This window comes from Mixophyes fleayi, chromosome 1, assembly GCF_038048845.1.
Source record: "Mixophyes fleayi isolate aMixFle1 chromosome 1, aMixFle1.hap1, whole genome shotgun sequence".
Lineage (NCBI taxonomy): Eukaryota > Metazoa > Chordata > Amphibia > Anura > Limnodynastidae > Mixophyes > Mixophyes fleayi.
In genome coordinates, this window is record NC_134402.1 from 360,030,625 (window position 1) to 360,053,415 (window position 22,791).

Genomic DNA, 22,791 nt, shown 5'->3' on the forward strand with positions numbered 1-22,791 from the left:
CAAAGACAAGTGTATGTTTTGTATCGCAGTTGAAGATTTTTCCCTGTAGCTAAAATAGTTCCGGATAAATACGACAGTCATTGTAATGTTAAAAGCTTTATCTATTCATGGAGAAAAATTCTAGAGTCATGAAGAACCAATAAAAATGAGGACACACACCATTCCTCCATTTGGAGCTCATGTAGAGTTGGATGTATGTTTTTTTTTTCTGTTTGTGTAATATCTGCGCATTCATACCCCAATACAGACTGTATGGCAGAATGGCAGAACAGAAATTCTACTGCTTTTTGGGTGGTGCTCAGACATTTTATTATACATTTCACATAGTAACATATTAAGGACCAGTCATTTTGCATCTTGTATTTATCAATTAAATAATTCATCCAATTAACATAGAAACAAAATGATAGAGTGGTTTATGATTCTGTGACTGGCATCCACTTCCACTGTCATAAACTGTTTCAGCCTTGGAGTCATCTGAAGCCCAGATGCCTAGAATAATGTTTGGTATAAAGAACATGCAATACGAGAGACTTGATAGAAATTATGATTCACAGACCTATTCCAGACTGTCGGCTGGTTTGAGCCTAAAGAAACACCCCATGGTCGTTTGTGCCTCCTACTACAGTACTGGCGCTGTACTGTATTCCAGCTCATCAGTTTCTCCATTCCGGTTCCGTCACTACTTTGTTGCTGGTAAATACTGATCCAGGGAAAGAAAGAAATGCTTTTGAGGGGCACTCAGGATACATAGATCAATGAATAAAAACATAAATTTTATTGGTATGTATAAAATAAAACAAATGAATACTCCTCCTAATGAAAAGCTAGCGAAATATTAAAAACAAAAAGACATATAAAGTGAATTAAAAGTCACAGTATCTACTGCGATGGCTCGGTGCTCCTGTCCCAATTTGAATAATAGTGGTTAAATACCGTAAATTGTCATATGTAGCTGTAGGGTTATGGGGCTAATGTCTCTATATATGTTGAATTAGAAACAATCCTAGTCAGATTGTCTCTCAATTAAACAAATAAATTCTATTATACTGATCTATCTCCCCCTAGATAGATTTAATTAACCACATATAAAAGAATTTGTTGTTCATCTCATACTGGGTTATTAATCTGTATTCAAAGCAAGTAATTGTTAAGTCCTAAATATGATCACTTAATACCTGATAAATATTACAAAGTGGCAATACTCAATCTTTGAAGAGGGAATTAATATTCACTGGCACTCACTCAATGAATTGTTAGATTGTTGCTGTCACAAAATAGCAGCAATAAATCTTAACAGCGGTTATTAGTGGTAATATGAACAGAGGATCTAGTCCCTCTTACTGATCCACTATTGTTAATTTACCAAGTGTTAAAGAATCTAAGCATAGTAATGACACAAACAAAATGACCACTAATTCCTATACCTGTTCTCTATTCTTAAATAAAAACCCTTGATCTTGTATAAATCAGATCTAAACAATGTGTATGCTTGAACAGTAAACTATCGCAGAGTCACAAATCCTTAAAAGGGTTAATATTGGTATTGAGAACAGCGGATTCATTGAGTGAGTGCCAGTTTTCATTTGTTTTATTTTATACATACCAATAAAATTTATGTTTTTATACATGATTAATTCATTGATCTATGAATCCTGAGTGCCCCTCAAAAGCATTTCTTTCTTTCCCTGGTATACATTCCTTCAAGTGTTAGGGAGCACCACTCAGTAGTCCCTCTAAACTTATGGACTCTGTGAAGTGGACTGCATATTAGTGCATCCACTTTGGGACCTTAGTGATATTTTCCTAGTGCGGATATGACCTTTTTGTACATTTAAATACTGATCCAATTGTGAGTAAATCTTGCAAGCAATGGCGCTAAGTTTCGTTTGCAACTTTTTCATTTTATGGCCAGTGAATTTTTATTCTTGTGATGGATATATCTGTTACAAGTAACTTTGCTGTACCGTCTGGCAGCATTTCAGCTTCCATCTGCATTGGGACTTATTGCCAATGAGGGTCTGTGATTGCATTTCTTTTAATTTAGTATTAATATGAACATTTGTGTTAATCACCATGAACTTGTCTTTCTTATGTGCTGCTGGTTACATGAAATCCAAATGCTGATGTTATTTGAATTGTCTGCTGCCTGTCAAGTGTGTATGTGTGTGTGAGTGTGTATGTATAATATATATATATATATATATATATATATATATATATATATATATATATATATATATATATATATATCTATCTGATATATGTAAAAGATTTTATAGTATCAACTTCTTCTTTGTAAGGACGACACCAGGCAACCTACCACTTACTGGTCCCAGCTTCCTTCTCTGGCCACCGGCCATTATCTGGCTTTGGTTGCAGTGCACATTTGCACAGTTCAAGTTTTTATATATAAGTCTCCTTCTACAGGCTTAGCTTGATGGGCAGGTGACAGTCCCACTTTCTCTTTAAAAGGGATTTGTCTCACTTGCTTCTGTTTGATTAGTCTTACTGCATACAGGCCCTGCAGCTGTGGGAAAAGGCACCTTCAAATCGTGTAAGTAAACCAGACTTCAAATTCTTACTTTGTTACACATATGTCTTTCACCTGTTTACCTTTAAACTAGGTGCACTGCTGCAAAAATGTGTAACTCTCTCCTACTTACAAAGCATTTTTTCTCTCTTAGGATGCTCCCTTACCATTTTTTTTATTAACGGGAGATAAAAGGGAAAGGGAAAAAAAAAATCAATTGTTTAGCCTCACTTGACCTCCTTTATGATAGGCCTATTCGGTTGATTTGTTAAACACCGCCTAGTACTATGCTCTCCCCCCACCTACATTTTTTCTGTTGTGGTCTTTTCTCTTCTACCTTTCTCTTCCCCTGCTTATGTACGACTAGGCCTTTCCTCCTGGTTGCTTGTCTATACTTCATATGTGTCTGTTTACACTATTGGTGACCGAAATCGACCCTGTACTTGCAAATTTACACAAGTAACCTTTCACTGTTGTTATTCTGTACACTGGCTTTAAAAATTGAAACTAAAGAATATATATTAAAAAAAAAAATGTAAATCTGTTTGCATCCTTTCTCCGCAGATTGTCATCTTAATGCCTCCCTTTGTTACTATATATATATGTTTTGGCTGATATATATACACCGATCAGCCACAACATTAGAACCAGTAACGAATTGAGTAACATTGACTATCTTGTTACAATGGCTATGTGTAAGGACCACGGCTAATAGATTAACTATAGAACCGAGCTAAAGAGGTCTTCACCTTTGGCAGCCGTCTTTCCCGTAGAACTAGAAATGGTCTAATGTACTCGGATGCAACCAGGACTTAAACTCTAAGGTAGTAAAAGCTTATATATTTACCCGAAGCGCAAGGAGTAGAAAAAAACAGAAAATTGGTCAAATAATCAAGCCAAGGGTCACAACGAGTTAACAATTATTAGTACAGAAAGGTATCCAAACAGCAGGTCAGCAATCTGTTCAGAGCACTAACCCTATAACCGGCAAGGTGGCTAAGCCCTCCCTGCCTGAAATACAGTCATGGCCAAAAGTTTTGAGAATGACACAAGTATTGCTTTTCACAAAATTTGCTGCTTTAGTGTTTTTAGACCTTTTTGTCAGATGTTGCTATAGTATACTGAAGTAACATTACAAACATTTCATAAGGCTTTTATTGAAAATTACATTAAGTTTATACAAAGAGTCAATATTTGCAGAGTTGACCCTTTCCTGGCCTTCTTGACACCAGGCCATCCTCCAAAAGTCTTCACATCACTGTGCATGCAGATGCACTCACACCCAGGGGCGGGTCTAGAGAATACCGCTACCCAGGGCGATGTAGGGGGGGAGGGGGGGATTAGGCCCCGCCCCCTTTTTGACATCTGAGGCTGCCGGCGGCTGCATACTATGTGCAGGTCCGTTCAGCAGTGACAGGCAGGGACAGTGTGCTGCCCGGATGCTCTGATTGTGTTTAAAACACAATCAGAGCGGCCGGGCAGCACGCTGGCCCTGCCTGTCACTGCTGAATGGACCTGCACATAATGTGCAGCCGCCGGCAGCAAGCCCCTGCTAGGGGGGGGGATCGCCCCGATCGCCCCCCCCCTGGATCCGCCACTGCTCACACCTGCCTTCTGCCATTCCTGAATAAGCTCTGCACTGGTAGTGCCCTGATCCCACAGCTGATTCAACTTTAGGAGACAGTCTTGGCGCTTGCTGGATGTTCTTGGGCGCCCTGAAGCCTTCTTTACAACTATTGAACCTTTCTTCTTGAAGTTCTTGATGATCCAATAAATGTTTAATTTAGGTGCAATCTTACGATCAGCAATATCCTTGCCTTTGAAGCCCTTTTTGTGCACACAGTGATGACTGCACTTGTTTCCTTGCAGATAACCATGGTTAACAGAGGAAGAACAATGATTTCAAGCACCACCCTCCTTTTAAAGCTTCCAATCTGGTATTCTAACTCAATCAGCATGACAGAGTGATCTCCAGCCTTGTCCTTGTCAACACTCTCACCTGTGTTAACGAGAGAATCACTGGCCTGATATCAGCTGGTCCTTTTGTGGCAGGGCTGAAATGCAGTGGAAATTTTGTTTTTGGGATAAAGTTCATTGTCATGGCAAAGAGGGACTTTGACATTAATTGCAATTCATCTGATCACTCTTCATCACATTCTGGAGTATATACAAATTGTAAAACTGAAGACAGCAGACTTCGTGAAAAATAATATTTGTGTCATTCTCAAAACTTTTGTCCATGACTGTATATAATGTGGCCAATCAGGGGTTGGCTTGAAATAATAATCAGCTTCCTGTGGCTGATTCATTAATTCAGATATGTGCATTCGCTGTCAGTTAAGCTGGGCCACGGCGGTGAAGGGGAAAGTGTCCTGGCTGTTGCCCTGGTAACAACCGGAACGTGGAACACCGAAGTGACATCCCGGCTGTCAGGGCTACAGCCGGGACGCAACCTCTAAAGTGAAAGAATAAGTCGACATGGCGGCAACTCGTGACGCTATGATAGAAAGGTGTCAGAACACACAGTGCATCTCAGCTTGGAGGATGAGGAGCCATATTTCCCTTTTATCTTAACTTTAAATTTCCTAATTCGCTGTTGTAGCGAAAGACATAGTACTTATGTCTCAAAGAGCGTATTAAAGTAAGCTAGATTGGAATACGGTACCAAGTAGGGACCATATTCTTGTGGAGGATTAAAGACAGACACTAGTCAGTACTATAACAAAATTAGCTAACAATAACATCAGTGAACAATGGAGCCGAAGCACACTCACCAGAACCGTCCATGGAGCAAGAAAGGTACATGTGTAAGATAGAGAGGTAAGTTGCCACAGGGTGTCCCCTGTGTTACTGTTTAGTGGGACGGATCAGGAAGAGGGTTAGAGAACAATCTGGTTGTGTCCTGCTAAGAGTTGAATGGAGTACCAAGTAGTGTGGTGAAAACATTTTTGGATAGTTTATTTGGTTGTCTGCAGTAAGAAATGAATAAATGTGTCCGAGGAGCGGAACAAGGCAGGTGTGGATAGTTACTTATTAAATCTTGTCTCGAGCCAGTCCATATCCAAAAGAAACAGGAGTCTGGTATTTGCCATTTAAAGTGTGGGTGGGGTGTCCTATATCCATTGCTGTAGGATAGTTTGGCGACCCACTGCTCCCAAAAGTAGTTACAATTTTTTATCAGTTCCAGAGATGTTGGGTTGGTCAGCTAGGTGTCTAACCCTGAATTCTTACGACACATTGAAGATGAAAATATTTCCTAGTGCATTGCTTAGGAATCACTGGTGTTTTCACTCTAAAATTGCTCTTTGATACATCTAATGGCATAAGTAGGAAATGTCCCTTTAAGATTAATTAATTTTATGATTGATCAACCTTTTATGCAAATTGCTAAAAATCCGAAAGAACAACTCAAATGTGAGAATGAGACCTAAACCCACACAACAAGTTAAAGTGAACCTGTTGGCTACACACGATGGAGACAACCATTTTGTGGGCTCAACCGATAATAATGATTTATGACTCAGTGATGTCACTGGTTCCTAGTAAATTGATTGGCTGTATTATTATGAATATTGGTTCAACGCAGACAATAGCTGCCCCCATCATGTTTAGGTCACTCTTGGAACAGCTGTCTTATTAACAGACTGGTTAAATCTCTATGGAATGTGTTGAGTCAAGTCTATTACTAAACTTCTAAACCTTTCTAAGTGCTCTTAAAATAATTGTTAAATGGCCTTAAACTGACTTTTTAATGCATGCAGGACATAAACTAAACATGACAACAGAGGTTTATGTTTACAATTACAATCCTCATAATCTTAGCCCTTGATGATGAGTCAGGCACTGAGGACAATGTTGAAGCCTTATTAAATTAATAGCTAAAAATACAGTGCAAAAAGCAGTCTAATTATTCAGTTACAGCTCTGTCTAGTCAGCATTTTAAGAGTAATAATGTAGATGTCCAAAACAGTGTAAGAAGCTGATTGATTCCATTTGATAATAGATTGGAATAATAATAATAGGTTTCTAATAGATAATTGATTAATATACTTATATTTAATTTTCTTATCATGAACTTGTACACTGTAGTGGGCACCAAAAGGTTAATTAACAGCCCTACTCTGTGAGTATAGGAAATTCTCTCTTCATAAACACAACAGCGTTTTTTGCAAGTCAACAATATTCAGCAACTTTGCAAGGCAAATTTAAAACTACAATGTCTTTAAAGGCAACTTTTGCCTTTAATGAGTTGGGTGCGTTTTAACAATCCTGACAAATCCAACAGTCTTCAGTCCTACAATCGAAAAGCGATTATTACTCCAAAAACATGCTGGTAAGTTGATTGGCAGCTAACAAATTGACCCTATTCTCTATGTCTGTGTGTGTGTGTATGTGTGTTGGGGAATTTAGACTGTAAGCCCCAATGGGGCAGGGACCGATGTGAGTTCTCTGTACAGCGCTGCGGAATTAGTGGCGCTATATAAATAAATGGTGATGATGATGATGATGATTTGTGAAAAAAAAATGAATGCAATCTAAAGAGACTTACCTGAAAACCGAATCTCCAGCTTTCCGATGGAACCACCCTGCTAACAAGCCAGTGATTCCGAACACACAGGACTCCGGCACTGCAGTTTCACAAGCGGTAATGTGTGGACTCCGCAGGCTAGGCGCCCAAGAACGTCCAGAAAGCATCAGGACTGTCTCCTAAAGTTGATTCGCCTGCGGGATCAGGGCACCATCAGTGCAGAGCTTGCTCAGGAATGGCAGCAGGCAGGTGTGAGTGCATCTGCATACACAGTGATGCAAAGACTTTTGGAGGATGGGCTGGTGTCAAGAAGGCAAGCAAAGAAGCCACTTCTCTCCAGGAAAATCATCAGAGACATACTGATATTCTGCAAAAGGTACAGGGATTGGACTGCAGAGGAATTGGGTAAAGTTATTTTCTCTGATTATTTCCCTTTCAGATTAATTGGGGCATCTGGAAAAACGCTTGTCCAGAGAAGAAAAGGTGAGCGCTACCATCAGTCCTGTGTCATGCCAACAGTAAAGCATCCTGAGACCATTCATTATTATTATTATTATTATCGTTTATTTGTAAGGCGCCACAAGGTTTCTGCAGCGCTGTACATGGTACAAACAATAGACTATACAGGGTAAAACAGTACAGAACAATAAACACAAAGTACCAGTACTTCAGAAACTCCAGGCAGGCAAATACAGTAGAGACGGAGCGGAAGAACAGGTATGGAGACAGGAAGGAGGATGGGCCCTGCTCATACGAGCTTACATCCTAAGGGAGGGTAAACAGAATCAGGTACATAAGGGAGCCAGAGAAGCAACGGGGAGAGAGAAAGCGGGCAGGGGAAAACCAGAAGAGGTGAGAGGTTAAGTGGATGGTTGGTAGGCCTTAAGGAACAGGTGAGTTTTAAGTACCTGCTTGAAGGAGCACAGATTGGGTGAGAGACGAATGGAGCGAGGGAGGTCGTTCCAGTGAAGGGGGGCAGCACGGGAGAAGTCTTGGATCCTAGAGTGTGAAGAGGTGATCAGAGTGGAGGAGAGGCGGCGTTCATTGGCCGAGCGCAGGGAGCGGGCGGGAGTGTGAATGGAGAGGAGGTTAGAGATATAAGGGGCAGTAGACTGAGAGAGAGCCTTGTAAGTGGTGGTGAGGAGTTTGAAAAGGATTCTGTAGGGGAAGGGGAGCCAGTGTAAGGAAAGACAGAGAGGGGAGGCAGAGGAGGAGCGGCGTGAGAGGAAGATGAGTCACGCAGCCGCATTGAGTATAGAGCGGAGGGGGGCAAGGTGGGAGCAGGGGTTGGCCAATAAGGAGGAGGTTGCAGTAGTCGAGACGGGAGATAATGAGAGCATGGATGATAGTTTTGGTGGCATCTTGAGAGAGGAAGGGACGGATGGGGGCAATGTTACGGAGTTGGAAGCGACAGGCTTGGGCTAGTGATTGAATGTGGGGGGCAAAAGAGAGAGAGGAGTCAAGAGTGACACCTAGGCAGCGGAGTTGGGTGACAGAGGAGATGGTGGAGTTGTTAACAACGATAGGTCATGGTGGGAAGGGAGTCTGGGTGGGGGAAAGACAATGAGTTCGGTTTTGGAGATGTTAATTTTAAGAAAGCGAGAGGACATCCAGGAGGAGATGGCTGAGAGGCAGTCAGTTACACGAGAGAGGAGGGAGGAGGAAAGATCAGGAGAAGAGATGTAGAGTTGAATATCATCAGCATATGGGTGATACTGAAGACCGAAAGAGGAGATGAGAGCCCCAAGGGAGGAAGTATAGAGCGAAAAGAGTAAAGGGCCAAGAACAGAGCCCTGAGGGACTCCAACAGGGAGAGGGGAGGGGGAGGAGGAAGAACCAGACGTAGATACGGAGAAGGAGCGATTAGCAAGGTATGAGGTGAACCAGGCATGGACAGAGCCAGAGAGGCCGAGTGAGAGAAGAGTTTGCAGTAGGAGGGGGTGGTCCACGGTGTCGAAGGCCGCGGAGAGGTCAAGGAGGATGAGTATGGAGTAGTGACCCTTGGATTTGGCTGATAGGAGATCATCGGTAACTTTAGCCAGGGCTGTTTCAGTGGAGTGGAGGGGGCGGTAGCCGGATTGGAGAGGGTCAAGGAGGGAGTTGTCAGAGAGGTGTCTGGTGAGGCGGCTGCAGACAATCCGCTCAAGTAATTTGGAGGCATATGGGAGAAGAGAGATAGGGCGGTAGTTAGCAAGAGAGGTGGGGTCGAGATTGGGTTTCTTAAGGATAAGGGAGATAAGAGCGTGTTTGAATGAGGATGGGACAACGCCAGAGGAGAGTGATAGGTTGAAGAGGTGTGCGAGGTAGGAGCAGGCAGTAGGAGAGAGAGAGCGAAGGAGGTGGGAGGGGATGGGATTAAGAGGACAGGTAGAGGGTGGAGAGGAAAGAATAAGGGAGCGAACTTCTTCACCTGATGTGGGGATGAAGGAGGGCCACAGCTGGTTGATGGCGGGAGGTCAAGCGGTGGGGTTGGGGGGAGAGGGGTGGGAGGAGGAGATGTTGCGTCTGATGGCTTCAATTTTGGAGGAGAAAAAGGAGGCGAAGTCAGACGCCGAGAGGGAAGGCGGGACAGTGGGAGGGGGGGGGAGGAGGGAGTTGAATGTGGCAAAGAGGCGGCGGGGGTTGGAGGACTGAGAAGAGATGAGCGACTTGAAGAAGGATTGTTTAGCAAGGGACAGGGCAGAGCAGAAATAGGAGAGGATGAATTTGAAGTGAAGGAAGTCAGCCAGGGAACGAGATTTCCTCCAGAGGCGTTCAGCTGTGCGAGAGCACTTTTGGAGGGAGCGGGTGAGTTTAGAGTGCCAGGGTTGGGGAGTAAAGCGACGACGGCGGATAGAAGAGGCCGGGGCGACGGTGTCCAGGGCAGTAGTGAGGGATTGGTTGTAGAGAGAGGACGCCTGATCAGGGCAGGCCAGAGAGGGAAGGGGTGATAGGAGAGTTTCAAGAGAGGCGGAGAAGGAGATGGGGTCAATGGCGTCAAGGTTGCGCCTGGTGAGGGTGGCTTTAGGCGAGGTGGGAGAAGGGGAGGAGGACAGAGAGAAGGAAAGGAGATGGTGGTCGGAGAGTGGGAAGGGAGAGTTGGAGAAGTCAGAGAGATCACAGAGGTGAGAGAAGACAAGGTCGAGGGAGTGACCAAGACAGTGGGTAGGAGAGGAGGTCCACTGAGTGAGGCCAAGGGAGGAGGAAAGAGTGAGAAGTTTGATGGTGGCAGGGTCAGAACAGTTGTCAACAGGGATGTTAAAGTCACCCAGTATAATGGAGGGCAGGTCAGAGGAAAGATAGTGGGGGAGCCAGGCGGCGAAGTTGTCGAGAAAAAGAGAGGTAGGGCCAGGGGGACGGTAGATGACGGAAACACGGAGGTGGATGGGGGAGAAGAGCCGAATGGAGTGGACTTCAAAGGAGGAGAAGGAGAGGGAAGGTAGAGTGGGTATGACCCGAAAAGTGCAGTTAGGGGATAGGAGGAGGCCCACTCCCCCTCCTGGATGCTCGTCTGGTCTGGTGGAGTGGGTGAAAGAGAGGCCCCCATAGGAGAGAGCGGCAGGGGAGGCAGTATCAGAAGAAGTGAGCCAGGTTTCAGTTATGGCAAGAAGATTAAGAGACTTAGAGATGAAGAGGTCGTGAATGGAGGACAGTTTGTTACGGACAGACCTGGAGTTCCAGAGGGCACACGAAAAAGGGAGGGATGAAGAAGAGGAGATAGGATAGAGAGATTTGGGCCCTTGGTGGGGGCTGGGGGAGAGGATGGGTATAGGAAAGGAGCGAGGCGGCATGATGAGAGACAGGGGAATAAGAGAACGGCCAGAGGAAGCGGGGAGGTGAGGGGGAGAAGTACAGAGAGGAGGGCAGCAGAAGGGAGTCCGAAGTGGAACAGATCAAATTAGAAGCGGAGACAAAGCAGTGAAACCAATGAAAGCAATGTGGACAATGTAAAAGGAGGCAGTGGCAGAGCAATAACCTCATGTGTGGGGTTGCTTCTCTTTTGCCTAAGAACATGTGTGGGGTTGCTTCTCTTTTGCCTAAGAACACAGCTATGAATAAAGAATGGTACCAAAACATCCTCCAAGAGCAACTTCTTCCAACTATCCAAGAACAGTTTGGTGATGTACCTTGCCATAAGGCAAAAGTGATAACTAATTGGCTCGGAGATCAAAACATCTAAATTTTGGGTCCATGGCCAGGAAACTCCCCAGATGCCCTTAATCCCATTGGGAACTTGTGGTCAGTTCTCAAGAGGCGGCTGGACAAACAAAAACCTACTAATTCTGACAAACTCCATATATTGATAAGGCAAGAATGGGCAGACATCAGTCAGTATGTGGGCCAGAAGTTAATTGACAGCATGCCAGGCTGAATTGCAGAGGTCTTCAAAAAGAAGGGTCAACACTGCAAATATTGATCTGCATAAACTTAATGTAATTGTCAATAAAAGCCTTTGACACTTATGAAATGCTTGTAATTTTACTTCAGTATACCATAGCAACATCTGACAAAAAGGTCTAAAAACATTGAAGCAGCAAACTTTGTGAAAACCAATACTTGTGTCATTCTCAAAACTTTTGGTCATGACAGTATAGGCCTGAGAAAGAGACTTCCAAGACTAACCTGGTCACTGGAAGGTCAGTGCACGGCTTTACTTGTACCAAATGTACTTTTATTTTATGTTGTGAACAGACTGACATGTGCTGCTATAGCAGATTTCCTTTATCAGAGAGAATGACTTATACAGCCATAGGACCAGAGCAGAGTCAAGCGCTATGCTAGGTATAGTAGACTTCCATGCCTAAGTGGCTTCACTGGAAACTCTAAATAAAACACTAGTATGAACAGTGCAATTCTCTGTTGGGATCTATTTCTCTCCATACTGTGCCATGTTTGGCAGCACTTCCAGTATTTGTATCTCATAGTTGAATTTCTAGCTTGTTTTCTCAAAAGAAAAATATGCAGGTGTAGTTCCTTATTTTATATGGTTATTGTATAAAGTAAGAAGCAGGGGTCTATTTTAGGCTATTCTTTCTCTTTCCATGACTTCAGAGTCCGCTTGAGAGTTGGTACAATGCTATACTTTTGAACAGCCAGGTAAGCAGATATCCTTTATTGGAGAGAATGGCTTGGACAAACATACAACAGAGCAGGTTATGAGGTGGGTGTTACAATTGAGATACCTGTATTGATTAGCGCTGGCAGCCCAGAGGCATGGAGTCTAACGGATTCCCCTGTATTCACCAAGAACCGCCGCAAGGCGGGATGGACTTAACTGCCGGGAACCGGCAGGTCGCAGCCTTCAGGGATGCCTCAGAATGTAACTCTAGATCTGAATCACAGGAGAATGTTTCTAGAGAACAGCACATCTGGAATAATGCAATGAAGGTATCAGAGTCGTGAGACACGCTGGAAACTGGTACACGGATATCAGAGAGTTGTCGGACATTCCAGGAACTAGTACACTGGAATCAGGTTGAGAGAGTAGTCAGACACACCAGGAACTGGTACACTGGAATCAGGCTGAGAGAGTAGTCAGACACGCCGGGAACTGGTACACGGATATCAGAGAGTTGTCGGACATTCCAGGAACTGGTACACTGGAATCAGGCTGAGAGAGTAGTCAGACACGCCGGGAACTGGTACACTGATCAGGCAGTGAAGTACACAAGGATGTTCCACAGACTTGGTCAGACAGGCGATACTGGTACATGGAGATCCGAAGAGTAAAGATAGCGCCAGAGGATAACTGGGAGTCAGAGGCACAGCAAACGAGTTGCACCGAAACCGAACAAGTGTCAGTGCAGGTTTAAATAGGAAGCGGTTTGAATCTCCCACCTCAGAGACCCGATCACAACAGACTAACCCTGGAACAAGTGACAGGTGAGTATCCAATCAGTACAATCCGAGCTCTTCTGCAGAGAAGTGCCGACAGAGTCACAGAAAGTCATCATGGAGGCATAAACAGTAAGTTTCATTACAGTTCCCCCGGCCATAAGGGTGGACTCTGAACATCCTAAAAAGGTTTGGGTAATCAAGGAGTGAATATCGGAAGCCTTCACCCATGAACGCTCCTCAGGGCCATAACCCTTCCAATCAACCAGAAATGGAACCGAACCTCTGGATCTGCGGAAATCCAACAATTGTTTAACCTCATATTCCGCTTGATTTTGCAAGAGAACCAGAGGAGGCCTCTTTTTGGTAGATAATTGGGTCAAGACCACTGGTTTCAATAGAGAAATATGGAAAACATTAGGGATTCAAAGTAAGCATAGAAGTCTAAGCCTGTAGGCTACTGGATTGATGACCTCAGCAATGGGAAAGGGTCCAATGTATCTAGGTGCTAGTTTCATACTAGGAACCTTTAAATGGATATTTTTGGTGAATAAACAAACCATCTCCCGGAACCAGCTTAGGAACTGCACACCTCTTTTTATCATAAATTCCCTTAGAACGTATAGAAGAGTTCTTTAGACAGGTCTTGTTCTGGGCCCAGATGAGAGCGAAATTACGTGTGATCACTGTCGGAACTGAAGTAGGGACTTGCGAGAATTTAGGAGACCTCAGATGACAACCATACATAACAAAAAAGGCAGAGTTCGCAATTGTTTGTGAAAGTGGTTGTCATGGGCGAATTCTTCCCATGGAAGAAGTTCAACCCAATCCGTCTGAAGAGCCGATACAAACATCCAAAGGAACTTTTCAGGTTTCTGATTGGTCCATTCGGTGAGTTTATTGGACTGTGAGTGATGAGCCAATGAGAAATCAAATTTAATGCCCAATTTGGTGCAAAATGCTCTCCAGAATCTTGAAATAAATTGTGAACCACGATCAGAAACGATGTGAAGTGGACACCCATGTTAACGGAATACCTCTTTAATAAAAAGATCTGCCAATAAAGAGGATGGAGGTCCCTTGAGGAGTACAAAATGAACTGCTAAGGAGAATCGATCCACGATAACCCAGATGACTGTATGCGACCTGGAGGAAGGTAAATCGGTGATAAAATTCATAGAAAGCTGGGCCAAAGGAACATCAGGTATGCATAGGCAAACCGAGGAGAGGTTTCTTAGTGCCTGTAAACCCCCTCCAAGACTGGGGCACTGTATAATTGAGGTGGCTGGACCCTGCCCCCGTTTCACATGGCTCTGCTTGAAAAGCGAGAGCTGCGTGCACCTAACAGTAGTTCACGCAATATTGCCCATGTATATTATGGGGATAGGAAAAGTTGGAGAGCAGCCAAACACTGTCTAAAATTATAGCTACGCCCCCATGCATTCTGATCATGCCCACTGGCGGCGTAGTGTGGAAACCCCCCTCTACAAATCCTGCGTTTGCTCCTGATATGGGTAATGAAACCAATGAGCCAAAAGGTCTGACCCGAGGTACTTTATATTGGGCACATGCCGGGCAGGCTGCCACAAAGTTCTTCACCTGCTTCAACATCAAAGGCCACCAATAATAACGAGCAAGAAATTCTCCCGTCTTTTTGACTCCGCCATGTCCTGCAAAACGGGAGACATGAGCCCAGTGTAATAACTTTGGTCAAAGATGAGGCAAAATTAAGGTTTTACCAGGAGGACAGCTAGGGCTTCCCAGGGAAATAGAAGCTAGAATGCAGTTAAGACCTAAAATAGATTTGGGTTCTTCAGAAGAATTCTGGATATCAGAATTAAAGAATTTGGAAAGTGCATCAGCCTTTTTGCTTTTTGATCTAGGCCGGAAGGTCAGCTGAATGTTGAATCTTGAAAAGAATAAAGCCCACCTGGCTTGACGGGGATTTAGACACGTAGCAGATATGAGATAAAGAAGGTTCTTATGGTCCGTATAAATGGTCACAGGAAATAAGGAAGATTCCAAAAGGTGTCGCCATTCAGAAAGAGCAAGTTTGATGGCTAATAATTCTTGATCCCCAATCCCATAATTTTTCGCTACTGGAAGGAATTTACGGGAGAAAATGCATGGGTGCAGTTTCCCAGAAGGACCTCGTTGGAATAACACCGCACCTGTGCCCATAGGGAGAGGCATCTACTTCCAAGAAAAGAGAGCGTTGATTGTCTGGTTGCCGCAGTATGGGTGCCGTTGAGAATGCCATCTTCAGTTGATTAAAAGAGTTAATAGCCTCAGATGACCAGTGTTTAGGATTAGCAGTCTTCTTGGTTAGGGCAGTAATGGGAGCAATGACAGTAGAATATCCCTTAATAAATTGCCTGTAGTAGTTAGAGAAACCAAGAAACCATTGAATAACCAGTGGGAAGCGGCCATTCCGAAATGGCTTTTAACTTAGTTGGATCCATCTGCAGGTCTCTTCCTGAGAGAATATATCCCAAAAAGGATAATTGTTCTTGTTCGAACGGGCATTTCTCTAACTTCCTCTAAAAAGAGGTGATGTTTCCTGAAGTGGGTAAGGATCATCTGTACGTGTCTCCTATGGGAGAGAAGATTCTTAGAGAAGATAAGAATATCATCTAGATATATGACAACAAACTGAAGGAGATCCTGGAAAATTTCATTCATGAAATTCTGAACTACGGCTGTGGTGTTACATAGCCCAAAAGGCATCACCAAATATTCAAAATGACTGTCATGAGTCTTAAAGGCTGTCTTCCATTCATCCTCTTCTTTAATGCGGATAAGATTGTACGCCCCTCTTAGGTCGAACTTGGAAAAGACAGTGGCTCCCTTGATTCGAAAAAGCTCTGAGATTAACGGCAGTGGATAACCGTTCATGACAGTAATTGCATTTTGGTTACAAAAATCAATGCACAGACGGAGACCACCATCCTTTTTCTTTACAAAAAAAACCCCCAGCACCAGTAGGAGAGGTAGACTTCCTGATGAAGCCTCTCTTTAGATTTTCTTGCACATATTCCGACATGGCCTGTGTTTCTGGAATAGAAAGGAGATAGATGCGATCTCGAGGAATAGGTTTCCCAAGGAGAAGTTCAATAAAGCAATCCCAAACGCGATGAGGTGAAAGTTTGGTCACCTTCTTTTCACAATAGACATCTGCAAACTGCTGGTACTGAGGTGGCAAACCCGAGGCAGAAGAAAACCGGAGAGGTACTTCTTTTTATAGACAATGGGAGTGGCACTGTGGTCCCCAAGAAAGGATTTGAGCAGTCTGCCAGTCAAGAGTAGGCGAGTGGAGGCGAGGGCATGGAAGACCAATGACTAAAGAATTTATTGCTCTAGGAATTGTTAATAGCGAAATCTCCTTATATAAGGTTCCAATCTGGAGTGTAAGTGGAACTATCTAAGACAAAATCAAACCCCCAGCTATCTTACTGCCATCAATAGCCATGAGACATACTGGGTGTTCCAAGGGAATCATGGTAATGTCATATTTCGGAAGCCAAAATAAAGTTTTATGCTGCTCCAGAGTCCAAAAGGGCAAAAAAGGGAAATGGAATCCTTCTCACAAGGGAGAAAAGCTAGAACAAGGCTATTTTCTTTTTGATGTGTTTAGGAGAGACCAGATGAACCTAACGAGAACTCTCCCTGACTCGCTATGCTTTGCGGTTTCCCAGACGAATAGGACAAGTACCAATAAGATGCCCATTTCCTCCGCAATATAGACATAATTTGTTTTCAAATCTTCTCTCCCTCTCCTCGGGAGTCAGCCAGGCTAGATCCAATTGCATGGGTTCTTCAGTAGAGGTAGGAGAAATCTGTACCCTGAGGAGAAAAACTGAATATTTGTTCTTCGTACTCGTTCTCTCTCTTGTGATCTCTGCTAAACACGTAAATCCACCTTTACACACAAAGAGAAAAGATCATCCAGAGAAGAAGGGAGCTCCCGAGAAGCCAGCTCATCCTTTATCATTTATCATAATCCTTCGCCATAAGCGAAGGATTTCTGTAGCCGCACTAGAAATCCGGCCACCTTAGCCTTCTCGGTAGGGAAATTAGCTTAGAGTAATTCAAATTGTATTGCACATTGATTTAAAAATCCTCTACAAAATTTAGGGTTCCCATCAAACATTGGTGAGTTTTTACTAACCCATCAATGTTTTATGGGAACCCTAAATTTTGTTTAGTGTAGCTGTGAAGTAGAGGTGGAAACAGAAATTGGAGCAGACTCAACTACCGGAGCTATTTGGCGGGATGGTGCCAGGGTGCCCTGTAAGGTATCCAGCTGGACAGAGACCCTGAAGAAACTGCATGAGACGTTCTTGATTGGTCTCTCGTTTCTCTACTATCCCAGAAGATGCTGTAATAGATCTTTTGGAGAAGGGTCTCCTGCTAGATCCATAATATGGTCAGTACAAACTGTTACAATTCAGATACCTGTATTAATCCTGATTAGCGCTGGCAACCCAGAAGCGCGGAGTCTAACGGATTCCCCGGTATTCACTAACAACCGCCACAAGGCGGGATGGACTTAGCTGCCTGGAACTCGCAGGTCACAACCTTCAGGGTTGCCTCACACTGTAACACTAGATATGAATTACAGGAGAATGTCTCTAGAGAACAGCAAATCTGGAATAATGCAATGAAGGTATCAGAGTAGTTAGACACGCTGGAAACTGGGACATGGATATCAGACAGAGAGTTGTCAGACACGCCGGGAACTGGTACACTGGAATCGGGCTGAGAGATTAGTGAGACTCGCCGGGAACTGGTACACTGGAATCAGGCTGAGAGAGTAGTGAGACTCGCCGGGAACTGGTACACGGATCAGGCAGTGAAGTACACAAGGATGTTCCACAGACTTGGTCAGACCGATGATACTGGTACACGGAGATCCAAAAGGTAAAGATAGCACCAGAGGATAACTGGGAGTCAGAGGCACAGCAAACGAGTTGCACCGACACCGAACAAGTATCAGTGCAGGTTTAAATAGGAAGCGGTTTGAAACTCCTGCCCTAGAGACCCGATCATGTGACCACACCAGAGAGCCGCCGATCACAACACTACAGACCAACGCTGGAACGAGTGACAGTTGAGTAACCAATCAGTGCGATCCAGGCTCTGCTGCAAAGAAGTGCAGAGAGAGGCACAGAAAGTAATCATAAAGGCATAAACAAGAAGTTTCATTACAGTGGGCTTGCTTAGTGGAGAAGCCATTTTTAATGCACTTGTGTAATTTCTCTTGTGCTATGCTCTCTCTTTGGTATTGTTTGCTCATAAGGGAGCCTGTACATTTGTTTCCTGCTTCAAACTGTTCTACCTTGCCTAGCCTTGAATAGGGTGTGTGGGTGGTGGACTCTATACCTATTGTGGCCAGGTTGTTTGTTATAATAATACCATAAAACCATGGGATTACTCTGTAATATTAGACCTTTGATTCTTTGTTTTAATGGTAGGCTTTTACATTCCCATTTCTTCTCTGGTGTTTTCTTACATCTTCACAGTAAATGTGAGATACCTACAGCATGGTTGACAAAGGGACTTCCAAACCTAGAAAGGCCTGTGAGATGCTATTGTCATTTTGCTTTTAAACAGTTTAACCAGGATGCCTTTGTGCAGGGTGTGAGTTGGAGCACCGTGATGTGCGGTTTCTGTGACTATGGAAAAACTGGCTTGAGCCAAGTGACCGATGACATCCACAGCCAAACTCACTCATGTACATCTCAGACCATGGAGATAGGTGTACCTTTTCCTTCTCTACACTTAACACACATACTTGCATCACAACTAGTACTAACCACTAGTTGGGCTTCCAGGAAAAGGTGAGTCAGCTAGGGGGTCTGGCTTGGCCTTCTTCCTCATGGAACATCACCTTAGCGCCCCCACAGGAAAACCAGGCAGGAGCTGTATTTTGGAACCATACAGGCCTTTGTTTCTAACTCTGTTCTTGTTTCTAAGGGGATGGGGTGTTTGCCTGAGGGATAGGACTTGTGGTGTAGGAGATGCCTAAAGTATACTCTGTAAATGGCTTTATAGTGGACATTCGGCAAGCTTCAGCTTGGCAGCACCTGCGGTTAGAGTTTTATCTACCGACCTCTTTACAAGACAGAGAAAACAGATGTACTAATTTACACTGTAACCTCAACCTGAGCACCAAGTTCCAATTGCTGGGAAACAAGTTTGGAGGAGTCTATTGATAATGTACTTTTCCCAGGGTAGATCCTCCCGTTTTCCTGTTCTCTAGAAGCGCTACCATACCAGGGAGCAGCCTTGCTCCAGATCGGTATGTGTACATAGTGTTTTTGTTTTACTTCTAGCTGCACATGCAACAGCAGACATTGTAGATGTTCCACCAATTCACGTCTCTTGACTAAGCATTCACGTTCAGGCAGGGGTGGCATCCTTAGCCACCGTTCTCCATGTGATTCGTCCAACTGTTGAAGTTTCTATATTGCTGACCGCTTTTAGGATGCTTAGGCTCAGGCGTCTTTGAATGCTGTCTCTGTCCCCCCAGGTTTCCTCACTTATTATGGCTGCCAGGCATTCCTGGGGGTTACGTTCCTTGGCAGAGGATGCTGGTTGTACACAAACTCATGGGTTACAGTTTCCTGAGAACTATGGGGTTCTTTACTGTAGCTACGTGGGAAGTGAGCTAATTTATGGCATCCAACGATACTACTCCAAGCCAGCCTGGGTTTTCGGTTCTTCCATTCCTTTGGGAGGACAAGTGCAGCTTCCACTAGCTGAGGCAGTCAGTGTCCCCAGGCATGGCGACCAGGGAGGTTCCTTGCTTCCCCGCCCAAGGTCGAAGTCTACCTTCTGTTACGGCTAACGGCTATTGTCATAAACTTGTAGAACAGGACTATAGAGGTCTTCACCTCTAGCAGGCACCATTCTTGTAGAGCTTGTTGCGCTCACAGGTACTCAGGTGCCCCCACTTCTTAAACTCAGCGTAGTACAAGCTTATGAATAATACCATAGCACATTGGAGAGGGTGACGGCAGAAGAAGTCGAGGAAGTCGAGGTTCAAGTTAATAAACAGCCAATAGATCACGGTCCAGGAAACAAGCCAGAAGTCAGTACAATATACAAGAGCATGGCAGCAGCCAGGAACTGAATTCTATATGCGGCAGGGAGGCTAAGCCCTCCCTGGCTTAAATACATAGAGGCACCAGCCCCAGGAAGCTGCTAATTAATTACAAGTTGCGCATGGCCACCCCTCATTCCAGAACGCGGCGATCAGAGGCAAAGTGTCCCGGCCGTTGCCTTAGCAACAGCCGGGGCGATAACCGGAATGGACGTCCCCGCTGTCATGGAGATGACTGGGACACAGCAAGTCACGGGCACCCCTACATACAGGTTTTTCAGGATTGTTCTTCGGGGCCGTAGCCTTTCCAGTGTACTAAGAAATAAATAAATCTGCCCTTGAACTTTCCTGGAATCAAAAAAATTTTCTACAATGAATTCGTAACCTCCATTGATATTGACTGTCTGTAGTCTGTGTGACCTACGCCAATTAAACTTACTAAGAATGACAACCAGTTTCAAGAGAAAACAATGGAATGTGTTTGTAATTTTTAAAGATGAAGGCAGTTTTTCGTCTGAATGCCACGGGAGTTTTTTTTTTTTTTTTTATAATCGTAAAAGGTCCAATGAATCTGGGTCCCAGTTTCTTACAAGGCTGCTTGAGTTTGATGTTCCGGGTGGAAACCCAAACTTCATCACCAATCTTTAAAAGACAAGCTTTATGATGGCGATCCGTTAGGGATTGGAATCTGAAGGATTCCTGAAGTAAAGCAAAGTGCACCTTCTTCCAGATAAATCTGAGGCGTAAAGCAGTAGACGGAATTCCGGAAAAACCAGGAATACAGAAAAGTGGAATTCGCTATGCAAACTGACGTGAATCCAAACTGCCGTCTTTGCCAGGGTTCGGGTTATAACCCCAACCTCTTCACCAAAATCTAGGCCTGGTCTTTTCCCGGCTTATTAGGACAGGCTTGAAGTAGGTGGCCCTTGTTGTCACAATACATGCAAAGTCCCAGGGAGCGTCGTCTGGAACGTTCTTCCGAAGAAAAGGGTGCATCCGCAGATGTGGCAATATCCACATTGTAAAGTTTTGAGAAAGTAGAACCTGTTCTGCAAACCCCTAATGATGCACTTCCCAAGGGAACTACTAATCTTGCCACAGAAAAGCCCTGACGGATTGCCATACAGCAGATTGACAAGACACACCCCATACCTTACTATGGCCATTGAATAATACAAGGAAGGCAACTGAATCATGGAATTCTGGACAAGTATATATTCCCAATGCTCCACACATCCAAGAACAGCACAGCCACTTCCTGCTTCACATCAGTTTAGGTTGGAAGAACTTATGCAGTCATGCGCAATCCAAAAATAGCAAGGAGAAAAGCTACTTACCAGGCGAGAAAACAGAAAGGAATAGAACAAAGCGGCAAAACAAGCAACCCTGATCTACTTACAGTACCAGGTTCAGGAGGAAAAAAAAACAATTTAGCCCAAAAACTGCCCACTATTTTTAAAACATAATATTTGGAAGCAGAGAGATAAGGGCCTGCATGTTGTGTCACTGGCCTTTTGGACCCTCACTGCTCAACTCTTAAAGTGATGTGTAAGTAATAGGGCCCAGATAAGTGACCTTGAGTTACAAAACATTGATTGGTAAGGTGAACTCTTAAGATGATCATGTACCTTGGGTGTGATTAAATAAAACGGCCTTTCATACCAGGAGACTGGCATCTGTAATTATTACCTGCCACACCAGTACAGAGATGGTCAACACCCCAGAGATACCACCAACCTCTTAAGTGTCAGATGGGCCTCTCGCAGTGCCCAAGTCACCTATTCCACAAGCGCAGAAAAGTGTTCAGAATGGGGCGCTTAGATTTTCATGTACAATACTGCTTCCAGATTTAAGACCATAGTACTCAGAATTGTTACGTTTCACCTTCCTCTTCTCTTGATGTAACAGGAGTTCCGTCAGCGAAGGATGACATTTGCAATTCAAGGAGTGAGCAACTTGCATGCCCTCAGTCTCTTTCTTGAAATGTCTGTGATGGATTGAAATAAGGATCATACCCAAGCAGGTTTTGGGCAGAAGTGCTAGTGGTACTTAAGGCTTCCCTTGCCAGGATACAAAAGAAGGTAATGTGGTCCATAGACTGCACAAGGAATCGGATACACTTTGCCCAAGCATTGCCTGGAAGGCATGAGTCCCTGTGGAGCAACACGGCGTGCATGAAAGTAATAAATAGTATTAAAGCAGGCTTTTAACAGATTTCTATGAAGCTCTTATTCTGCATAAACTGTTCAATCACTGGCCCATACTGGGGATTGAAGGTTTTTTTGACAGCTGTCAGAATAGGAAGATTGTTTTACAGGACACCCTTTAGGAAACACACATTGTTTTGACAGCATGATGAAGTGAAACAAAAAAAATCATGCCAGTAAGAAATACATTTTTGTGCAGTGTGCCTTTTCTTTGAAATAAGGATTATGGAAGGCTGCAAAAATATAAAAATGATGCCTCTGTGGTAGCTAAATGTTGGTCAAGAAATGGGGACATACAACATCCGCTTACCTGCGGGTTGGCTTGGCCAAAGACCGACAACCCTGGTCAAAGCATTGGTTTATGACATCATTTTGCACATCTACCCTGAAGCGATTAAGATCTTTATTGCGTCACAATTATTTGTTTTAAGTGTTGTATGGAAATGTGTACATACCAACAGCACAAGAAAGCAAACACACACTTTATTTATTACATAGGGATTTATTTTAAAAATAATCTCGTAAACCACCCAGCCTCGCTAACAAAATGTGTCCGCAATATATGACAATGTCCCGATTGTCAGGATCGCTGAAACCTTACATA

At 43.9% G+C, this 22,791-nt stretch overlaps 1 protein-coding gene across 2 annotated transcripts in view; it reads right to left on the bottom strand.

The window, feature by feature from the left end:
* Positions 1-22,654: 22,654 nt before the first annotated feature.
* Positions 22,655-22,791, bottom strand: part of NAA25 (N-alpha-acetyltransferase 25, NatB auxiliary subunit) — a 57,864-nt gene continuing 57,727 nt past the window's right edge. For both annotated transcript variants that reach the window (XM_075178487.1, XM_075178488.1), the window contains exon 24: positions 22,655-22,791. This exon is cut by the window's right edge and continues 1,318 nt beyond it. The gene's annotated coding sequence lies outside the window, so the exon portion shown is untranslated.